Source organism: Oncorhynchus mykiss, unplaced genomic scaffold, assembly GCF_013265735.2.
Source record: "Oncorhynchus mykiss isolate Arlee unplaced genomic scaffold, USDA_OmykA_1.1 un_scaffold_896, whole genome shotgun sequence".
NCBI classification, from domain to species: Eukaryota; Metazoa; Chordata; class Actinopteri; order Salmoniformes; family Salmonidae; genus Oncorhynchus; species Oncorhynchus mykiss.
Genome location: NW_023494343.1, coordinates 6,735 through 29,639, shown reverse-complemented (window position 1 = coordinate 29,639; position 22,905 = coordinate 6,735). Strand labels below are relative to the sequence as shown.

At 44.2% G+C, this 22,905-nt stretch overlaps 1 pseudogene; it reads left to right on the top strand.

Annotated features, from left to right (window-relative positions):
* The window catches only part of LOC118964156, a 30,640-nt pseudogene extending 8,586 nt beyond the window's left edge, over positions 1–22,054 (top strand).
* Positions 22,055–22,905: the final 851 nt, after the last annotated feature.

Here is a 22,905-nt window from a genome sequence, read left to right as displayed (position 1 = left end):
ACGTAGGGACATTGTTGTCAGCAGCTATTGATTTTGAACACTTTTTGTTAGGGCATGTTGACATAGGATAACCTGCCAGGAAATGATCAGCGCAATTCACATACTAACAGTCACCTCTCTCTCTATCCTCTCTCTCTCTCTCTCTCTCTCTCCCCCTCTCCCTCTCCCTCTCCTTCTCCCTCTCTCCCCCCTCTCTCCCCCTCTCTTTCCCCCTCCCCTCCTCTCTCTCCCCCCCTCTTTCCCTCCCTCCCTCTCTTCCTCTCCCTCCCTCCCCCTGTAGAGACTGGTGGTGTGTCTGGAGGAGTCAGTGTACATCCACAACATCAAAGACATGAAGCTGCTGAAGACCCTTCTCAACACGCCCTCCAACCCCTCAGGTAAACACAGTGTACAGAACAGTGTTTCCTAAACCAGTGCTGCTCTGTGGGTTTCTGATGGGGAAAAGCAGAAGCTGTCTTTCTGTGGACTGAAATGAACATGGTGGTTCTGTTCAGGTCTGTGTGCTCTGTCCATCAACCATTCCAACTCGTACCTGGCCTACCCAGGCAGCTCCACCATCGGAGATCATAGTTTACGATGCCAACAACCTGGTAAGGCCTGCTACTACTGTACTACTACTATACTACTGTACTACTACTATACTACTGTACTAATACTATACTACTGTACTACTACTGTACTACTACTATACTACTGTACTACTACTGTACTACTACTATACTACTGTACTACTACTGTACTACTGTACTACTACTGTACTACTACTGTACTACTGTACTACTACTGTACTACTACTATACTACTGTACTACTACTATACTACTTTACTACTACTGTACTGCTGTACTACTACTGTACTACTACTATACTAATGTACTACTACTATACTACTGTACTACTACTGTACTACTACTATACTACTGTACTACTGTACTACTACTGTACTACTACTGTACTACTACTGTACTACTGTACTACTACTGTACTACTACTGTACTACTGTACTACTACTATACTACTGTACTGCTACTGTACTACTACTATACTACTGTACTACTACTGTACTACTGTGCTACTACTGTACTACTACTATACTACTGTACTACTACTATACTACTGCACAACTACTATACTACTACTGTACTACTGTACTGCTGCTGTACTACTACTATGCTGCTGTACTACTACTATACTACTGTACTACTACTGCACTACTACTATACTACTGTACTACCACTGTACTACTACTGTACTACTACTATACTACTGTACTACTGCACTGCTGCTGTACTACTACTGTACTACTACTATACTTCTCTGCTACTGTACAACTACTATACTACTGTACTAATACTATACTACTGTACTAATACTATACTTCTCTGCTGCTGTACTACTACTATACTACTGTACTACTACTGTACTACTATACTACTGTGCAACTACTATACTACTACTGTACTACTATACTATACTTCTCTGCTACTGTACAACTACTATACTACTGTACTAATACTATACTACTGTACTAATACTATACTACTCTACTGCTACTGTACTACTGTACAACTACTATACTACTCTGCTGCTACTGTACTACTGTACTACTACTGTACTACTATACTACTGTGCAACTACTATACTACTACTGTACTGCTACTGTACCACTGTACTACTACTATACCACTGTACTACTACTGTACTACTATACTACTGTGCAACTACTATACTACTGTACAACTACTATACTGCTACTGTACTACTATACTACTATACTGCTACTGTACTACTATACTGCTGTATTGCTGCTGTACTACTACTATACTACTGTAATACTACTGTACTACTATGTACTATGTACTATGTGCAACTACTATACTACTACTGTACTGCTACTGTACTACTGTGCAACTACTATACTACTGTACTACTATACTACTGTACGACTACTATACTGCTACTGTACTACTATACTGCTGTACTGCTGCTGTACTACTACTATACTACTGTACTGCTACTGTACTACTATACTACGGTACAACTACTATACTGCTGTACAACTGTACAACTACTATACTACCATACTACTGTACAACTACTATACTACTGTACTACTGTACAACTACTATACTACTGTACTACTATACTACTGTACGACTACTATACTGCTACTGTACTACTATACTACTATACTGCTACTGTACTACTATACTACTGTACTACTACTGTACTACTATACTACTGTGCAACTACTATACTGCTACTGTACTACTGTACTAATGTACAACTACTATACTACTGTACTACTGTACAACTACTATACTACTGTACTACTATACTACTGTACGACTACTATACTGCTACTGTACTACTATACTACTATACTGCTACTGTACTACTATACTGCTGTACTGCTGCTGTACTACTACTATACTACGGTACTGCTACTGTACTACTATACTACGGTACAACTACTATACTGCTGTACTACTGTACAACTACTATACTACTCTACTACTACTGTACTACTGTAGTACTACTGTACTGCTGCTGTACTACTATACTACTGTACTACTACTGTACTACTGTACTGCTACTATACTACTGCGCTGCTACTATACTACTGTACTGCTACTGTATTAATACTATACTACAAAACTACGGTACTACTACTGTACCACTGTACTACTACTATTCTACTGTACTACTACTGTACTACTCTACTACTGCACTACTACTATTTACTGTACTAGTACTATACTACTGTACTACTGTACTGCTACTATACTACACTACGGTACAACTACTATGCTAATGTACTACTACTGTACTACTACTATACCACCACTATACTACTACTATACTACTGTACTGCTACTGTACTACTATACTACTGTACAACTACTATACTACTGTACTACTGTACTGCTACTATACTACACTACGGTACAACTACTATGCTAATGTACCACTACTGTACTACTACTATACTACTATGCTACTGTACCACTGTATTACTACTATACTACTGTACTACTACTGTACTACTCTACTACTACTGTACTACAGTACTACTACTGTACTACTACTATACTACTGCACTACTACAAAACGAATGTACTACTGTACTACTACTGTACTACTGTACTACTACTGTACTACTATACTACTACAAAACTACTATACTACTGTACTATCATACTACTACTGTACTACGATACTACTGTACTACTGTACTACAACTATACGACTGTACTACTATACTGTACTACTATACTGTACTACTACTATACTGCTATTATACTGTGCTCTCTGCTACATTGAAGTGATGTTTGTAGTGATGTTCAGACATTGCAGTCAGTTATATATGGCAGTTTCACCATGTTTGTGTTTTATGACTCAGTGGTATAATTGTGTTGCAGTCCCATGTAAAGCAGTCAATCATTCTCTCTCTCTCTCTCATCCTCTCTCTCTCTCTCTCTCTCATCCTCTCTCTCTCTCTCATCCTCTCTCTCTCTCATCCTCTCTCTCTCTCTCTCTCTCTCTCTCATCCTCTCTCTCTCTCTCTCTCTCTCATTCTCTCTCTCTCTCTCTCTCTCTCATTCTCTCTCTCTCATTCTCTCTCTCTCATTCTCTCTCTCTCATTCTCTCTCTCTCATCCCCCCTCTCTCTCTCTCTCATTCTCTCTGTCTCTCTCTCATCCTCGCTCTCTCTGTCTCTCAGAGCACTGTCACAATGATCCCGGCCCATGACAGTCCCCTGGCTGCTCTCACCTTTAACTCGTCAGGCACCAAGCTGGCCAGCGCCTCAGAGAGGGTAAGCACTACCAGGACAGCTGCCCCTAGTGACGGGAGGCCAGCGCCTCGGAGAGGGTAAGCACTACCAGGACAGCTGCCCCTAGTGACGGGAGGCCAGCGCCTCGGAGAGGGTAAGCACTACCAGGACAGCTGCCCCTAGTGACGGCGAGGCCAGCGCTGCTTTTTGACAACATGCCTGGATATTGCAGTTAGGCCCTGGCCATGTCCAAAACATTCAGTACTTGACTAGTAGTAGATGCTACAACACACAGTGGGCGGGGCATCCTGAAGAGGCATGACACTATAATAATAAAATCAAGATAACTACAGTGTAGCTGGACAGTCCTGACTGTGAGGGACTCTCTTCCTCCCTCTAGTTAGACAGTCCTGACTGTGAGGGACTCTCTTCCTCCCTCTAGTTAGACAGTCCTGACTGTGAGGGACTCTCTTCCTCCCTCTAGTTAGACAGTCCTGACTGTGAGGGACTCTCTTCCTCCCTCTAGTTAGACAGTCCTGACTGTGAGGGACTCTCTTCCTCCCTCTAGTTAGACAGTCCTGACTGTGAGGGACTCTCTTCCTCCCTATATTTACAGTTCTGACTGTGAGGGACTGACTCTCTTCCTCCCTCTAGTTAGACAGTCCTGACTGAGGGACTGACTCTCTTCCTCCCTCTAGTTAGACAGTCCTGACTGAGGGACTGACTCTCTTCCTCCCTCTAGTTAGACAGTCCTGACTGAGGGACTGACTCTCTTCCTCCCTCTAGTTAGACAGTCCTGACTGTGAGGGACTCTCTTCCTCCCTCTAGTTAGACAGTCCTGACTGTGAGGGACTCTCTTCCTCCCTATATTTAGACAGTTCTGACTGTGAGGGACTGACTCTCTTCCTCCCTCTAGTTAGACAGTCCTGACTGTGAGGGACTGACTCTCTTCCTCCCTCTAGTTAGACAGTCCTGACTGTGAGGGACTCTCTTCCTCCCTATATTTAGACAGTTCTGACTGTGAGGGACTGACTCTCTTCCTCCCTCTAGTTAGACAGTCCTGACAGTAAGGGACTGACTCTCTTCCTCCCTCTAGTTAGACAGTCCTGACTGTAAGGGACTGACTCCCTTCCTCCCTCTAGTTAGACAGTCCTGACTGAGGGACTGACTCTCTTCCTCCCTCTAGTTAGACAGTCCTGACTGAGGGACTGACTCTCTTCCTCCCTCTAGTTAGACAGTCCTGACTGTGAGGGACTGACTCTCTTCCTCCCTCTAGTTAGACAGTCCTGACTGAGGGACTGACTCTCTTCCTCCCTCTAGTTAGACAGTCCTGACTGTGAGGGACTGACTCTCTTTCTCCCTCTAGTTAGACAGTCCTGACTGAGGGACTGACTCTCTTTCTCCCTCTAGTTAGACAGTCCTGACTGTGAGGGACTGACTCTCTTCCTCCCTCTAGTTAGACAGTCCTGACTGTGAGGGACTCTCTTCCTCCCTCTAGTTAGACAGTCCTGACTGTGAGGGACTCTCTTTCTCCCTCTAGTTAGACAGTCCTGACTGTGAGGGACTGACTCTCTTCCTCCCTCTAGTTAGACAGTCCTGACTGTGAGGGACTCTCTTTCTCCCTCTATTTAGACAGTGCTGACTGTGAGGGACTCTCTTCCTCCCTCTAGTTAGACAGTCCTGACTGTGAGGGACTGACTCTCTTCCTCCCTCTAGTTAGACAGTTCTGACTGAGGGACTGACTCTCTTTCTCCCTCTAGTTAGACAGTCCTGACTGTGAGGGACTGACTATCTTTCTCCCTCTAGTTAGACAGTCCTGACTGAGGGACTGACTCTCTTCCTCCCTCTAGTTAGACAGTCCTGACTGAGGGACTGACTCTCTTCCTCCCTCTAGTTAGACAGTCCTGACTGTGAGGGACTGACTCTCTTTCTCTCCCTCTAGTTAGACAGTCCTGACTGAGGGACTGACTCTCTTCCTCCCTCTAGTTAGACAGTCCTGACTGAGGGACTGACTCTCTTCCTCCCTCTAGTTAGACAGTCCTGACTGTGAGGGACTGACTCTCTTTCTCCCTCTAGTTAGACAGTCCTGACTGAGGGAGTGACTCTCTTTCTCCCTCTAGTTAGACAGTCCTGACTGTGAGGGACTGACTCTCTTCCTCCCTCTAGTTAGACAGTCCTGACTGTGAGGGACTCTCTTCCTCCCTCTAGTTAGACAGTCCTGACTGTGAGGGACTCTCTTTCTCCCTCTAGTTAGACAGTCCTGACTGTGAGGGACTGACTCTCTTCCTCCCTCTAGTTAGACAGTCCTGACTGTGAGGGACTCTCTTTCTCCCTCTATTTAGACAGTCCTGACTGTGAGGGACTCTCTTCCTCCCTCTAGTTAGACAGTCCTGACTGTGAGGGACTGACTCTCTTCCTCCCTCTAGTTAGACAGTTCTGACTGAGGGACTGACTCTCTTTCTCCCTCTAGTTAGACAGTCCTGACTGTGAGGGACTGACTATCTTTCTCCCTCTAGTTAGACAGTCCTGACTGTGAGGGACTGACTATCTTTCTCCCTCTAGTTAGACAGTCCTGACTGTGAGGGACTGACTATCTTTCTCCCTCTAGTTAGACAGTCCTGACTGAGGGACTGACTCTCTTCCTCCCTCTAGTTAGACAGTCCTGACTGAGGGACTGACTCTCTTTCTCCCTCTAGTTAGACAGTCCTGACTGTGAGGGACTCTCTTTCTCCCTCTAGTTAGACAGTCCTGACTGTGAGGGACTCTCTTTCTCCCTCTAGTTAGACAGTCCTGACTGTGAGGGACTGACTCTCTTTCTCCCTCTAGTTAGACAGTCCTGACTGTGAGGGACTGACTCTCTTTCTCCCTCTAGTTAGACAGTCCTGACTGAGGGACTGACTCTCTTTCTCCCTCTAGTTAGACAGTCCTGACTGTGAGGGACTGACTATCTTTCTCCCTCTAGTTAGACAGTCCTGACTGTGAGGGACTGACTATCTTTCTCCCTCTAGTTAGACAGTCCTGACTGTGAGGGACTGACTATCTTTCTCCCTCTAGTTAGACAGTCCTGACTGAGGGACTGACTCTCTTCCTCCCTCTAGTTAGACAGTCCTGACTGAGGGACTGACTCTCTTTCTCCCTCTAGTTAGACAGTCCTGACTGTGAGGGACTCTCTTTCTCCCTCTAGTTAGACAGTCCTGACTGTGAGGGACTGACTCTCTTTCTCCCTCTAGTTAGACAGTCCTGACTGTGAGGGACTGACTCTCTTTCTCCCTCTAGTTAGACAGTCCTGACTGTGAGGGACTGACTCTCTTTCTCCCTCTAGTTAGACAGTCCTGACTGAGGGACTGACTCTCTTTCTCCCTCTAGTTAGACAGTCCTGACTGTGAGGGACTGACTCTCTTCCTCCTCTAGTTAGACAGTCCTGACTGTGAGGGACTGACTCTCTTCCCCCCCCCTCTCCCCCCCCCTCTCTCCCTCCAGGGTACTGTAATCCGTGTGTTCTCCATCCCAGAGGGACAGCGTATGTTTGAGTTCCGCAGAGGGATGAAGAGGTCAGAGTTCACACAATAGAACATAAACTGTATAAACACATTTTACTACACAACATAGTCTACATCTACTGTAATGAACAGGACTAACAGAACACATTAAACACACCTAATGAACAGGACTAATAGAACACATTAAACACACCTAATGAACAGGACTAACAGAACACATTAAACACACCTAATGAACGGGACTAACAGAACACACACCTAATGAACAGGACTAACAGAACACATTAAACACACCTAATGAACAGGACTAACAGAACACATTAAACACACCTAATGAACAGGACTAACAGAACGCATGAAACACACCTAATGAACAGGACTAACAGAACACATTAAACACACCTAATGAACAGGACTAACAGAACACATTAAACACACCTAATGAACAGGACTAACAGAATGCATTAAACACCTAATGAACAGGACTAACAGAACACACACCTAATGAACAGGACTAACAGAACACACCTAATGAACAGGACTAACAGAACACACCTAATGAACAGGACTAACAGAACACATTAACACACCTAATGAACAGGACTAACAGAACACATTAAACACACCTAATGAACAGGACTAACAGAACACATTAAACACACCTAATGAACGGGACTAACAGAACACATTAAACACACCTAATGAACAGGACTAACAGAACACATTAAACACACCTAATGAACAGGACTAACTGAACACATTAAACACACCTAATGAACGGGACTAACAGAACTAACAGAACACATTAAACACACCTAATGAACAGGACTAACAGAACACATTAAACACACACTAATGAACAGGACTAACAGACACATTAAACACACCTAATGAACAGGACTAACAGAACCATTAAACACACCTAATGAACAGGACTAACAGAACACATTAAACACACCTAATGAACAGGACTAACAGAACACATTAACACACCTAATGAACAGGACTAACAGAACACCCACCTAATGAACAGGACTAACAGAACACATTAAACACACCTAATGAACAGGACTAACAGAACACATTAAACACACCTAATGAACAGGACTAACAGAACACACACCTAATGAACAGGACTAACAGAACACATTAAACACACCTAATGAACAGGACTAACAGAACACACACCTAATGAAGGACTAACAGAACACATTAAACACACCTAATGAACGGGACTAACAGAACACATTAACACACCTAATGAACAGGACTAACAGAATGCATTAAACACCTAATGAACAGGACTAACAGAACACATTAACACACCTAATGAACAGGACTAACAGAACACATTAAACACCCTAATGAACAGGACTAACAGAACACATTAAACACACCTAATGAACAGGACTAACAGAACACATTAAACACACCTAATGAACAGGACTAACAGAACACATTAAACACACCTAATGAACAGGACTAACAGAATGCATTAAACACACCTAATGAACAGGACTAACAGAACACATTAAACACACCTAATGAACAGGACTAACAGAACACACACCTAATGAACAGGACTAACAGACACATTAAACACACCTAATGAACAGGACTAACAGAACACATTAAACACACCTAATGAACAGGACTAACAGAACACATTAAACACACCTAATGAACGGGACTAACAGAACACATTAAACACACCTAATGAACAGGACTAACAGAACACATTAAACACACCTAATGAACAGGACTAACAGAACACATTAAACACACCTAATGAACAGGACTAACTGATGCATTAACACACCTAATGAACAGGACTAACAGAACACACCTAATGAACAGGACTAACAGAAACATTAACACACCTAATGAACAGACTAACTGTGCATTAACACACCTAATGAACAGGACTAACAGAACACATTAAACACACCTAATGAACAGGACTAACAGAACACATTAAACACACCTAATGAACAGGACTAACAGAACACACACCTAATGAACAGGACTAACAGAACACATTAACACACCTAATGAACAGGACTAACAGAACATTAAACACACCTAATGAACAGGACTAACAGAACACCTAATGACAGGACAACAACACCTAATGAACAGACTAACAGAACACATTAAACACACCTAATGAACAGGACTAACAGAACACATTCAACACACCTGAACAGGACTAACAGAACTTAACACACTAATGAACAGGACTAACAGAACACATTAAACACACCTAATGAACAGGACTAACAGAACACATTAAACACACCTAATGAACAGGACTACAGAACACATTAAACACCTAATGAACAGGACTAACAGAACACATTAACACACCTAATGAACAGAACTAACAGAACACATTAAACACACCTAATGAACAGGACTAACAGAACACATTACACACAATGAACAGGACTACAGAACACATTAACACACCTAGAACAGGACTAACAGAACACATTAAACACACCTAATGAACAGGACTAACAGAACACATTAAACACCCTAATGAACAGGACTAACAGAACACATTAAACACACCTAATGAACAGGACTAACAGAACACATTAAACACACCTAATGAACAGGACTACAGAACTTAAACACACCTAATGAGGGACTAACAGAACACACACCTAATGAACAGGACTAACAGAACACATTAAACACACCTATGAACAGGACTAACAGAACACATTAACACACCTAATGAACAGGACTAACAGAACACATTAAACACACCTAATGAACAGGACTAACAGAACACATTAAACACACCTAATGAACAGGACTAACAGAACACATTAAACACACCTAATGACGGGACTAACAGAACACACACTAATGAAGGACTAACAGAACACATTAAACACACCTAATGAACAGGACTAACAGAACACATTAAACACACCTAATGAACGGGACTAACAGAACACACACCTAATGAACAGGACTAACAGAACACATTAAACACACCTAATGAACAGGACTAACAGAAAACATTAAAACACACCTCATTATGAAGACTGAAGACAGATAGACACACTCTATGACAGACTGAAGACAGGTTAAATGACACACTCTCATTATGACAGACTGAAGATTATAATGACACATCTATTATGACATCATTAGAACAGACTGAAACAGGTTTAAATGACACATCTAATGACAGACTGAACATAATGACACACATCTCAATGACAGACTGAAGACAGGTTAAATGACACTCTCCCAATGACACTGAGACAGAAATGACACACTCTCTTATGACATCATTATGCATTAAACAGACTGAACAGGTTTATAATGACACACTCTCATGACAGACTGAAGACAGTTTATGACACATCTCTTATGACAGACTGAAGACAGGTTATAATGACACATCTCTCATTATGACAGACTGAAGACAGGTTTATAATGACACATCCCCATTATGACAGACTGAAGACAGGTTTACAATGACACATCTCTCATTATGACAGTGTGATAGAGCAGAAAGCACAGGAACCAGCTAATGAAATGCTTCTCATACTAATAATGAATTTGAATTAACTTACCAACTATGATGAAAGAGACTTATAATACTTCCTGTGTGTCTGCAACGTCACACCCTGTCATGTCCTGACGAGTCCTCTGACAGCAACATGAACCGTACACATCTAATGAACAGCACGGACCCAACAAACACACACACACACATAGGACACAACCTGAAATACATCTCTCTCTATGTATCACACACTCTAGTTCTGACACACATCTAAACACTAAACTGTACACCTCTCTCTCTCTACACTCTCAACACTCTAAACACACTCTATAATGACACATCTAAACACTACTAACTCTACACACTCTCTAATAACACATCTACTACATCTAAGACACTAACAGACTGACAGGTCTCTCTAATGACACATGACTCTATTACTGAAACATCTCTCAACATGACACACTCATCATTTATAACTGCATCTCATAATGACACTGACACAGACTATCATCTCTATATACACACTCACATCTAAAACACACTCACTATGACACATCTCTTCTAATACACACTACTATCTACATCTACTGACATATCTAATCACATCTAATAACTACATCTCTCTATAATACGACTTCTTTACTAACTAAAACTTATAACACTATCTCTATCTACTTCTATGTATAACTCTCTCAACTGACTACCTGTGACTCTCTCTACATACACACCTCGTCATCTCTTCCTGACTGTCTCTCAGCCAAAACCTCTTCTGTGTACTCTCTCTTCATAGCTAGATAACATCTCTCAAACTTATACACAGTACACTACTACCCTATAACACTACTACATGTGACTGTGTGTCTGTCTGTACCCTAGTCTCTCTCATACATCTCACTCACTCCTCCTCTCTCTTCTCTCCTCCTCCACCTCTCTCTCACCCCTCACACTACTCTCCCTCTCTCCCCCATCCTCTCTACTCTCTCTCTCTCTACCCCCTACACACTCTCTCCCCCTCTACCCCTCTCTCTCTACACTCTCTCTCTCCCCTCCACTCTCTCTCTACCCCCCTCTCTCTCTCTCTCCCCCCTCCTCTCTCCCCCTATCTCTCTCTACCTCTCCCCCCTCTCTCCTCCCCCCCTCCTCTCTCCCTCCCACTCCCCTCTACCCTCTCTCTCCTCTCTCTACCCCCCCTCTCTCTCCCTCCCCTCTCTCTCTCTCTCTACCCCCCCACTCTCTCTCTACCCCCCTATCTCTCTCTCTACCCCCCTCTCTACCTCCTATCTCTCTCTCTACCCTCCTATCTCTCTCTCCCCCACTCTCTCTCTACCCCCCTATCTCTCTCTCTCTACCCCCCCTATCTCTCTACCCCCTATCTCTCTCTCTCTACCCCCCTATTTCTCTGTCTCTCTCTGTGTATCTCCCTGTCTCTCTCTGTGTATCTCCCTGTCTCTCTATGTGTATCTCCCTGTCTCTCTCTGTGTCTCTCCCTGTCTCTCTCTGTGTATCTCCCTGTCTCTCTCTGTGTCTCTCCCTGTCTCTCTCTGTGTATCTCCCTGTCTCTCTCTGTGTATCTCCTTGTCTCTCTCTGTGTATCTCCTTGTCTCTCTCTCTGTATCTCCCTGTCTCTCTCTGTGTATCTCCCTGTCTCTCTCTGTGTCTCTCCCTGTCTCTCTACCCTGTATCTCCCTGTCTCTCTCTGTGTATCTCCCTGTATCTCTCTAACTGTCTCTCTCTGTGTCTCTCTAACTGTCTCTCTCTGTGTATCTCTCTGTCTCTCTCTGTGTATCTCTCTGTCTCTCTCTGTGTCTCTCCCTGTCTCTCTAACCCTGTATCTCCCTGTCTCTCTCTGTGTATCTCCCTATGTCTCTCTAACCCTGTATCTCCCTGTCTCTCTCTGTGTATCTCCCTGTCTCTCTCTGTGTCTCTCCCTGTCTCTCTCTGTGTATCTCCCTGTTTCTCTCTGTGTATCTCCTTGTCTCTCTCCCTGTCTCTCCCTGTGTAGTGGAGAGGAGGAGTGTCCTACCTGGGGATCCTACGTAGGGAAGATGTTCTCTGCAGCCAGCAGCTACCTCCCAGCCCAGGTGTCTTGTCTTATTGGCCTTTTCTCTCTTGTTCCCTCCATGTTTATATATATATTATGCTTCTTCTAACTCAATACTATTTCAAATATTTGTTTACTTGCTGAACTGAGAGTAGATCTCGTAAGTAGCATGACATTGTACTGTATACACTAGGCTGTATCCTATCGTATGACTGTAAACTTTGATTGCCGTTTGAGGTGTCTGGCGTGATGAGTCAGGAAAGAGCCTTCGCCACTGTACGCCTCCTAGTGGCCGGGCAGAGGAACGTCTGTACCCTCGCCACGTGAGTTTCCCTGTCTGTGTATTTGTGTGTTTAGGGATTGTGGGTGTATTGGTGTGGGTGTGTACTGTATAGGGAGTTGGTGTGTTTTTTTTTTGTCTCCGTAGGTTTTGGTCTATTTGTTATACACAGTAGTAGAAAGTAGTACACAGTAGTACACAGTAGTAGACAGTAGTAGACAGCAGTACACAGTGGTAGACAGTGGTAGACAGTAGTACACAGTAGTACACAGTAGTACACAGTAGTAGACATTAGTACACAGTAGTACACAGTAGTAGACAGTAGTAGACAGTAGTATACAGTAGTAGACAGTGGTAGACAATAGTACACAGTAGTACACAGTAGTACACAGTGGTAGACAGTAGTACACAGTAGTAGACAGTGGTAGACAGTAGTACACAGTATTAGACAGTGGTAAACAGTAGTAAACAGTAGTACACAGTAGTACACAGTAGTAGACAGTGGTAGACAGTAGTACACAGTAGTAGACAGTAGTACACAGTGGTAGACAGTGGTAAACAGTAGTACACAGTAGTAAACAGTAGTACACAGTAGTACACAGTAGTAGACAGTGGTAGACAGTAGTACACAGTAGTAGACAATGGTAGACAGTAGTACACAGTGGTAGACAGTAGTACACAGTAGTAGACAGTAGTACACAGTAGTACACAGTAGTACAGAGTAGTAGACAGTAATACACAGTAGTAGACTGTAGTACACAGTAATACACAGTAGTAGACTGTAGTACACAGTAGTAGACTGTAGTAGACAGTAGTAGACTGTAGTAGACAGTAGTAGACAGTAGTAGACTGTAGTAGACTAGTAGACTGTAGTACACAGTATTAGACTGTAGTAGACAGTAGTAGACAGTAGTAGACTGTAGTAGACTAGTAGACTGTAGTACACAGTAGTAGACAGTAGTAGACAGTAGTAGACTGTAGTAGACTAGTAGACTGTAGTACACAGTAGTAGACTGTAGTACACAGTAGTAGACTGTAGTACACAGTAGTAGACTGTAGTACACAGTAGTAGACTGTAGTAGACAGTAGTAGACTGTAGTACACAGTAGTAGACTGTAGTAGACAGTAGTACACAGTAGTAGACTGTAGTACACAGTAGTAGACTGTAGTACACAGTAGTAGACTGTAGTAGACTGTAGTAGACTGTAGTACACAGTAGTACACAGTAGTAGACAGTAGTAGACAGTAGTAGACTGTAGTACACAGTAATACACAGTAGGAGACTGTAGTACACAGTAGTAGACTGTAATACACAGTAGTAGACTGTAGTACACAGTAGTAGACTGTAGTATGCAGTAGTAGACTATAGTACGCAGTAGTAGACTGTAGTACGCAGTAGTAGACTGTAGTACACAGTAGTAGACTGTAGTAGACTGTAGTACACAGTAATACACAGTAGTAGACAGTAGTAGACTGTAGTACAGAGTAGTAGACTGTAGTACACAGTAGTACACAGTAATTAATACACAGTAGTAGACAGTAGTAGACTGAATTACACAGTTTAAAAGACTATATCGTAGATCATCCTGACCTGATCCTAGAGTGATGGCCATAAATGATAGTGTTGTTTGTCCTGTTCCACTGGGTGTGAGGGTGTCATGGCTGGCTCTGTCCCTGTGTCTGTCTGTCAGGATCCAGAAGCTTCCTCGTCTGCTGGTGGCCTCCTCCGACGGACAGCTGTTCATCTATAACGTCGACCCCCAGGATGGAGGAGAGTGCGTCCTGGCTCAGAAACACAGGTGAGAGGTCATCTCAGGTCAGAGGTCAATCGAGGTCAGAAGCCTTTACAGCTGCTTTGCTAATCAAACAAACTGCTGAAAGTGACATCCTGAAAACCGTATTTATGATGTCATCTGGAACTTATTCAATACCAGACCTAGTATTTATGATGTCATCTGGAACTTATTCAATACCAGACCTAGTATTTATGATGTCATCTGGAACTTATTCAATACCAGACCTAGTATTTATGATGTCATCTGGAACTTAGTCAATACCAGACCTAGTATTTATGATGTCATCTGGAACTTATTCAATACCAGACCGAGTATTTATGATGTCATCTGGAACTTATTCAATACCAGACCTAGTATTTATGATGTCATCTGGAACTTATTCAATACCAGACCTAGTATTTATGATGTCATCTGGAACTTATTCAATACCAGACCTAGTATTTATGATGTCATCTGCAACTTATTCAATAAACAGACCTAGTATTTATGATGTCATCTGGAACTTATTCAATACCAGACCTAGTATTTATGATGTCATCTGGAACTTATTCAATACCAGACCTAGTATTTATGTCATCTGCAACTTATTCAATAAACAGACCTAGTATTTATGATGTCATCTGGAACTTATTCAATACCAGACCTAGTATTTATGATGTCACCTGGAACTTATTCAATACCAGACCTAGTATTTATGATGTCATCTGGAACTTATTCAATACCAGACCTAGTATTTATGATGTCACCTGGAACTTATTCAATACCAGACCTAGTATTTATGCTTTATTGTTATGGGAAACATGTGTTTACATTGCCAAAGCAAGTGAAATAGATAATAAACTAAAGTGAAATTAACAACAAAAAAATGTGCAGTAAACATTACACTCACAAGTTTCAAAAGAATAAAGACATTTCAAATGTCATATTGTGTCTATATAGAGTGGTGTAATGATGCTCAAATAGTTAAAGTACAAAGGGGAAAATAAATAAACAGAAATATGGGTTGTATTTACAATGGTGTGTGTTCTTCACTGGTTGCCCTTTTCTTGGGGCAACAGGTCACAAATCTTGCTGCTCTCTCTCGCGATGATTTCTCTCTATCTCTCAGATTGTTTGGTGAGGATGAGGACAAGGAGGAAGGGGTGGATTCAGAAGGGTCAGAGGTCACGGTGCCCGTCCAGGCATGTCCATCATACGCCGCCACTGTTGCCATACCAGCCACCGGTCCAGTCACTACCACGCTCACAGGTGTGTGTTGTGTGTGTGTGTGTGTGTGTGTGTGTGTGTGTATATATAACTTTACCTGTAACCCCTCTCCTCCTCTCCACCCCAGGTTACTCTGAGGATGGTGGGGCTAAGAAGGGCGAGGTGATCCCAGACATGAGTTTGCCGCTGGTCCCGTCTGTCTGGATGATGAGAACGAGTTTCCTCCAGTGAGCAACCAGCAACTCTCCTAGCCTGGTCCTAAAAAGAAACAGTAGTCATGCTAACTCTCCTAGACTGGTCCTATACAGAAACAGTAGTCATGCTAACTCTCCTAGCCTGGTCCTAGACAGAAACAGTAGTCATGCTAACTCTCCTAGCCTGGTCCTATACAGAGACAGTAGTCACGCTAACTCTCCTAGCCTGGTCCTATACAGAGACAGTAGTCATGCTAACTCTCCTAGCCTGGTCCTATACAGAAACAGTAGTCATGCTAACTCTCCTAGCCTGGTCCTAGACAGAAACAGTAGTCATGCTAACTCTCATAGCCTGGTCCTATACAGAGACAGTAGTCATGCTAACTCTCCTAGCCTGGTCCTATACAGAAACAGTAGTCATGCTAACTCTCCTAGCCTGGTCCTAGACAGAAACAGTAGTCATGCTAACTCTCCTAGCCTGGTCCTATACAGAAACAGTAGTCATGCTAACTCTCCTAGCCTGGTCCTAGACAGAAACAGTAGTCATGCTAACTCTCCTAGCCTGGTCCTATACAGAGACAGTAGTCATGCTAACTCTCCTAGCCTGGTCCTATACAGAAACAGTAGTCATGCTAACTCTCCTAGCCTGGTCCTAGACAGAAACAGTAGTCATGCTAACTCTCCTAGCCTGGTCCTATACAGAGACAGTAGTCACGCTAACTCTCCTAGCCTGGTCCTATACAGAGACAGTAGTCATGCTAACTCTCCTAGCCTGGTCCTATACAGAAACAGTAGTCATGCTAACTCTCCTAGCCTGGTCCTATACAGAAACATTAAGTCATGCTAACTCTCCTAGCTTGGTCCTATACAGAAACAGTAGTCATGCTAACTCTCCTAGCCTGGTCCTAGACAGAAACAGTAGTCATGCTAACTCTCCTAGCCTGGTCCTATACAGAAACATTAAGTCATGCTAACTCTCCTAGCCTGGTCCTATACAGAAACAGTAGTCATGCTAACTCTCCTAGCCTGGTCCTATACAGAAACAGTAGTCATGCTAACTCTCCTAGCCTGGTCCTATACAGAAACAGTAGTCATGCTAACTCTCCTAGCCTGGTCCTATACAGAAACAGTAGTCATGCTAACTCTCCTAGCCTGGTCCTATACAGAAACAGTAGCCTGGCTAGCTAGCCAGAGACTGAGAGAAGCAGAGTTTGGCCAAAGCGAGACATTTCAACCTGGAAAAACATTAGACCAAGGGAAAGGGTGCAACTCTACCCTACTGCCTTCAGAAACTACAGGACAGCTCCTCAATCGTGGTGAGCAGCAGTGGTGCTTCTGGGATACTGAGTCTGGAAGGCCATCAGTAGGATCAGAGGAGCACATGTAAAGTTGACCCTACTGTCTTTATATTCCACTCAGGTGCTAGCCGGGTTCCATTTAGAAACATAGGAACTATAGTACTAGCCTAGTCCCCTTCCTTAACCCCTAACCTACTACAAACTAGTCCCCTTCCTTAACCCCTACCCTCCCACAAACTAGTCCCCTTCCTTAACCCCTACCCTCCTACAAACTAGTCCCCTTCCTTAACCCCTACCCTCCTACAAACTAGTCCCCTTCCTTAACCCCTACCCTCCCACAAACTAGTCCCCTTCCTTAACCCCTACCCTCCCACAAACTAGTCCCCTTCCTTAACCCCTACCCTACTACAAACTAGACCCCTTCCTTAACCCCTACCCTCCCACAAACTAGTCCCCTTCCTTAACCCCTACCCTACTACAAACTAGTCCCCTTCCATAACCCCTACCCTCCTACAAACTAGTCCCCTTCCCTACCCCCTACCCTCCCACAAACTAGTCCCCTTCCTTAACCCTACCCTCCCACAAACTAGTCCCCTTCCATAACCCCTACCCTCCCACAAACTAGTCCCCTTCCTTAACCCCTACCCTCCCACAAACTAGTCCCCTTCCTTAACCCCTACCCTCCTACAACTAGTCCCCTTCCTTAACCCCTACCCTACTACAAACTAGTCCCCTTCCCTACCCCCTACCCTCCCACAAACTAGTCCCCTTCCTTAACCCCTACCCTCCCACAAACTAGTCCCCTTCCATAACCCCTACCCTCCCACAAACTAGTCCCCTTCCTTAACCCCTACCCTACTACAAACTAGTCCCCTTCCTTAACCCCTACCCTCCCACAAACTAGTCCCCTTCCTTAACCCCTACCCTCCCACAAACTAGTCCCCTTCCTTAACCCCTACCCTCCCACAAACTAGTCCCCTTCCTTAACCCCTACCCTCCCACAAACTAGTCCCCTTCCTTAACCCCTACCCTCCCACAAACTAGTCCCCTTCCTTAACCCCTACCCTACTACAAACTAGTCTCCTTCCCCTCCACAAACTAGTCCCCTTCCTTAACCCCTACCCTCCCACAAACTAGTCCCCTTCCTTAACCCCTACCCTCCCACAAACTAGTCCCCTTCCTTAACCCCTACCCTCCCACAAACTAGTTCCCTTCCTTAACCCCTACCCTCCCACAAACTAGTCCCCTTCCTTAACCCTTACCCTCCCACAAACTAGTCCCCTTCCTTAACCCCTACCCTCCCACAAACTAGTCCCCTTCCTTAACCCCTACCCTCCCACAAACTAGTCCCCTTCCCTACCCCCTACTCTCCTACAGACTAGTCCCCTTCCCTAACCCCTACTCTCCTACAAACTAGTCCCCTTCCCCTCCTACAGACTAGTCCCCTTCCCTAACCCCTACAAACTAGTTCCCTTCCCTACCCCTTATAACATTGGCCCAGTTAGCAAGGCCTCCACACTAACTCCTACAAAACATTGGTTTAAATCCTACAGTATACACCGAGAGAACAAAACATTAGGAACATCTTCCTAACATTGAGTTTAACCAGGTCTCCTCCCCTTCATCTACACTGATTTGAAGTGGATTCAACAAGTGACATCAATAAGGGATCGTAGCTTTCACCTGGATTCCCCTGGTCAGTCTGTGTCGTGGAAAGAGCAGGTGTTCCTAATGTTTTGTTCAGTCAGTATATATATACAGTAGGTTTTATTAGAAGTGATGTTTGCTGACGGTTGCAATGGGTTTCACTCTGTGAATACCGGAATTACTTCAATACATAATTCCTCTCTTTAATGTGATTTTATAAGTGTTACCTTCTTATGATGACGTGTATAATGAATCAAATGGGGGTTTGAAAAGAACCGTTCAGATGTTTCGGCCGGATTAAATTAGATCCTGGGTGATAGGCAGGAAATGTTCCCGCGTTCGCGTGGATTCCATTTACAGGAAAACTCAATCGGATATTACCTTTAAAGTCCCAATGCCGATAACCCGCGATCAGATTGAATCCTAGTTGCATGTGGCCAGTTCTGTTGGTGTAATTGTTATATTAGTCCACTAGGGGGTGCTGTTGTCCCCGTGTGAGTTCCTATTGTTCAGTGCAACCTGTAAGCAAGTAGAAGTCGCTCCTAAGCACTGATCTAGGATCAGCATACTCCTGGCCAGTCCTGACCTTTACTATATGAAGGTTAAGCGCAATACCGGTCCTAGATCAGTGCATGAAGAGAAGATTCTATGTTGCTTTATTGGGTGTAGAGAGAGCCCATGATTCTCAATGTCTCTCCTCGGGACGTTTCACAATGTTGTTGTAGCCCTGAACTAGCGCCTGATTTATAGTAGTCAAGTGCTCGTTGACCGGTTGTAGCATCAGGTGTGCTAGTTCTGGAACAGTTCAAATACATGGACAGGCTGGGGTTTGTCGAGGAGAGGTTGTGATAATACATAGACAGGCTGGGGGTTGTCAAGGAGAGGTTGTGATAATACATGGACAGGCTGGGGGTTGCCGAGGAGAGGTTGTGATAATACATGGACAGGCTGGTGGTTGTCAAGGAGAGGTTGTGATAATACATGGACAGGCTGGGGGTTGTCGAGGAGAGGTTGTGATAATACATAGACAGGCTGGGGTTGTCAAGGAGAGGTTGTGATAATACATGGACAGGCTGGGGGTTGTCAAGGAGAGGTTGTGATAATACATGGACAGGCTGGGGGTTGCCGAGGAGAGGTTGTGATAATACATGGACAGGCTGGGGTTGCCGAGGAGAGGTTGTGATAATACATAGACAGGCTGGGGGTTGTCAAGGAGAGGTTGTGATAATACATAGACAGGCTGGGGTTGTCAAGGAGAGGTTGTGATAATACATGGACAGGCTGGTGGTTGTCAAGGAGAGTTGTGATAATACATGGACAGGCTGGTGGTTGTCGAGGAGAGGTTGTGATAATACATGGACAGGCTGGTGGTTGTCAAGGAGAGGTTGTGATAATACATGGACAGGCTGGGGGTTGTCGAGGAGAGGTTGTGATAATACATAGACAGGCTGGGGGTTGTCGAGGAGAGGTTGTGATAATACATGGACAGGCTGGGGGTTGTCGAGGAGAGGTTGTGATAATACATAGACAGGCTGGGGGTTGCCAAGGAGAGGTTGTGATAATACATGGACAGGCTGGGGTTGTCGAGGAGAGGTTGTGATAATACATGGACAGGCTGGGGGTTGTCGAGGAGAGGTTGTGATAATACATGGACAGGCTGGTGGTTGCCGAGGAGAGGTTGGGAAAAGGCTGCCTATGTGATGCCCTACTAGTTTCTATGTCCTATTGAAATGAATGTCAACCTGTAGTTCTGTCACATTCTCTGAGAAGGGGAGCCGTGATACATGACCACGTGACCATACTACAATAACGATGTTGTTTTGAAACGTCTTGGCATGACTGTGTGTTTTATAAGGAATAAGGAGGTCTGTTTGTACACCTCTGTCTAGTCTGTCCCATGTGTCTGGTCCTAGAAAACCTTGTCTAAGAGCATTAATCACAGGATTTATCTTAGTTAGTGGAGTGTTTTCTAAGCCCCCCCCCCCCCCCCACCACCCCTTGATGTTGATATTGGTAAAGGTGGACGTCTTTAGTCTCTCACAGTCGGGGTCAATTTCATTTCCATTCAGTCCGTTCAGGAATTACATTGAATTGACTGAGGTTCGCGTCCCAAATGTCACCCTATTCCCTATATAGTGCACTACTTTTGACTAAAGCCCTATGGCCAATGTCACCCTATTCCCTATATAGTGCACTACTTTTGACTAGAGCCCTATGGCCAATGGCACCCTATTCCCTATATAGTGCACTACTTTTGACTAGAGCCCTATGGCCAATGGCACCCTATTCCCTATATAGTGCACTACTTTTGACCCTGGTAGTTCACCATATAGCAAATAGGGCTCTGGTTAAAAGTAGTGCACTATATAAGGAATAGGGTGCCATTTGGGACTCAGCCTGATATGATATGGAAGGAACCTTAACCCTGTTGTCTCTATTATAACAAGACTATGACCAAAAACCATTCAACCTGACCCCTGACCCCGGTCTGTTTTGTGTTTTTTTGGTAGATAAATTGGTGCCGCGACGGAACTCGAGGTGGCCAGGGGCGTCGCCTGTGAGGGAAGGACAGGAGGACAGACAGACAGGTGTCTGTGGTACACGTTAGAACACACTGACACCTGGTCTGGAGCCACAGGCGGGAGGACAGACAGGTGTCTGTGGTACACGTTAGAACACACTGACACCTGGTCTGGAACCACAGGCGGGAGGACAGACAGACAGACAGGTGTCTGTGGTACACGTTAGAACACACTAACACCTGGTCTGGAGCCACAGGCGGGAGGACAGACAGACAGACAGACAGGTGTCTGTGATACACGTTAGAACACACTAACACCTGGTCTGGAGCCACAGGCGGGAGGACAGACAGACAGACAGACAGGTGTCTGTGGTACACGTTAGAACACACTGACACCTGGTCTGGAGCCACAGGCGGGAGGACAGACAGACAGACAGGTGTCTGTGGTACACGTTAGAACACACTGACACCTGGTCTGGAACCACAGGACTTCCAGGGGAACCGTTACCCAGAGAGAGAGTCAGATAGAGAGGAACAGGAAAAGAGGGGAAAAGATTCTCATTTTAGGGTGCTAAGTTATTTTTTGAATTAAGTGATTTAAAAATAAATAAATAATAATGATTTCTAATTGGGAGGGGGGGGGGGCAGGACTGGGTGTTTGTGAACCGGTGTGTTACAGTCCTGGGTCAAATATATAATGTCAAACACTCAAATACCATTATGTCCTAAAAGGCACCCTATTCCCTATTTAGTGCACTACTTTTGACAAGGCCCATAGGGCTCTGATCAAATGTAATGCACTATATAGGGAATATAGTGCAATTTGGTGCACAGTCCAGAGCTGTGCTTAGTTTAGTTCAGTGGTTCTCAACCCAGGGGTACTAGGAGAGGGTACTAGAGGGGGTACTAGAGAAGACTCATGAGACCATAGGCCTACTGGTCAAAATGCACATGAAGGGGGTACTTCAGGGGTACTCTGGGCAGAGCGAAATTTAGTTGGTGGCATACTAACTGGGTTTAGTGTTTTCTGTAAATTAGAACCAATGAAACCGATTTGAATATTTCCCAAGAGGACAAACTCCAAACTAAATCAAGGTCACAGAGGCTCTGACTCAGA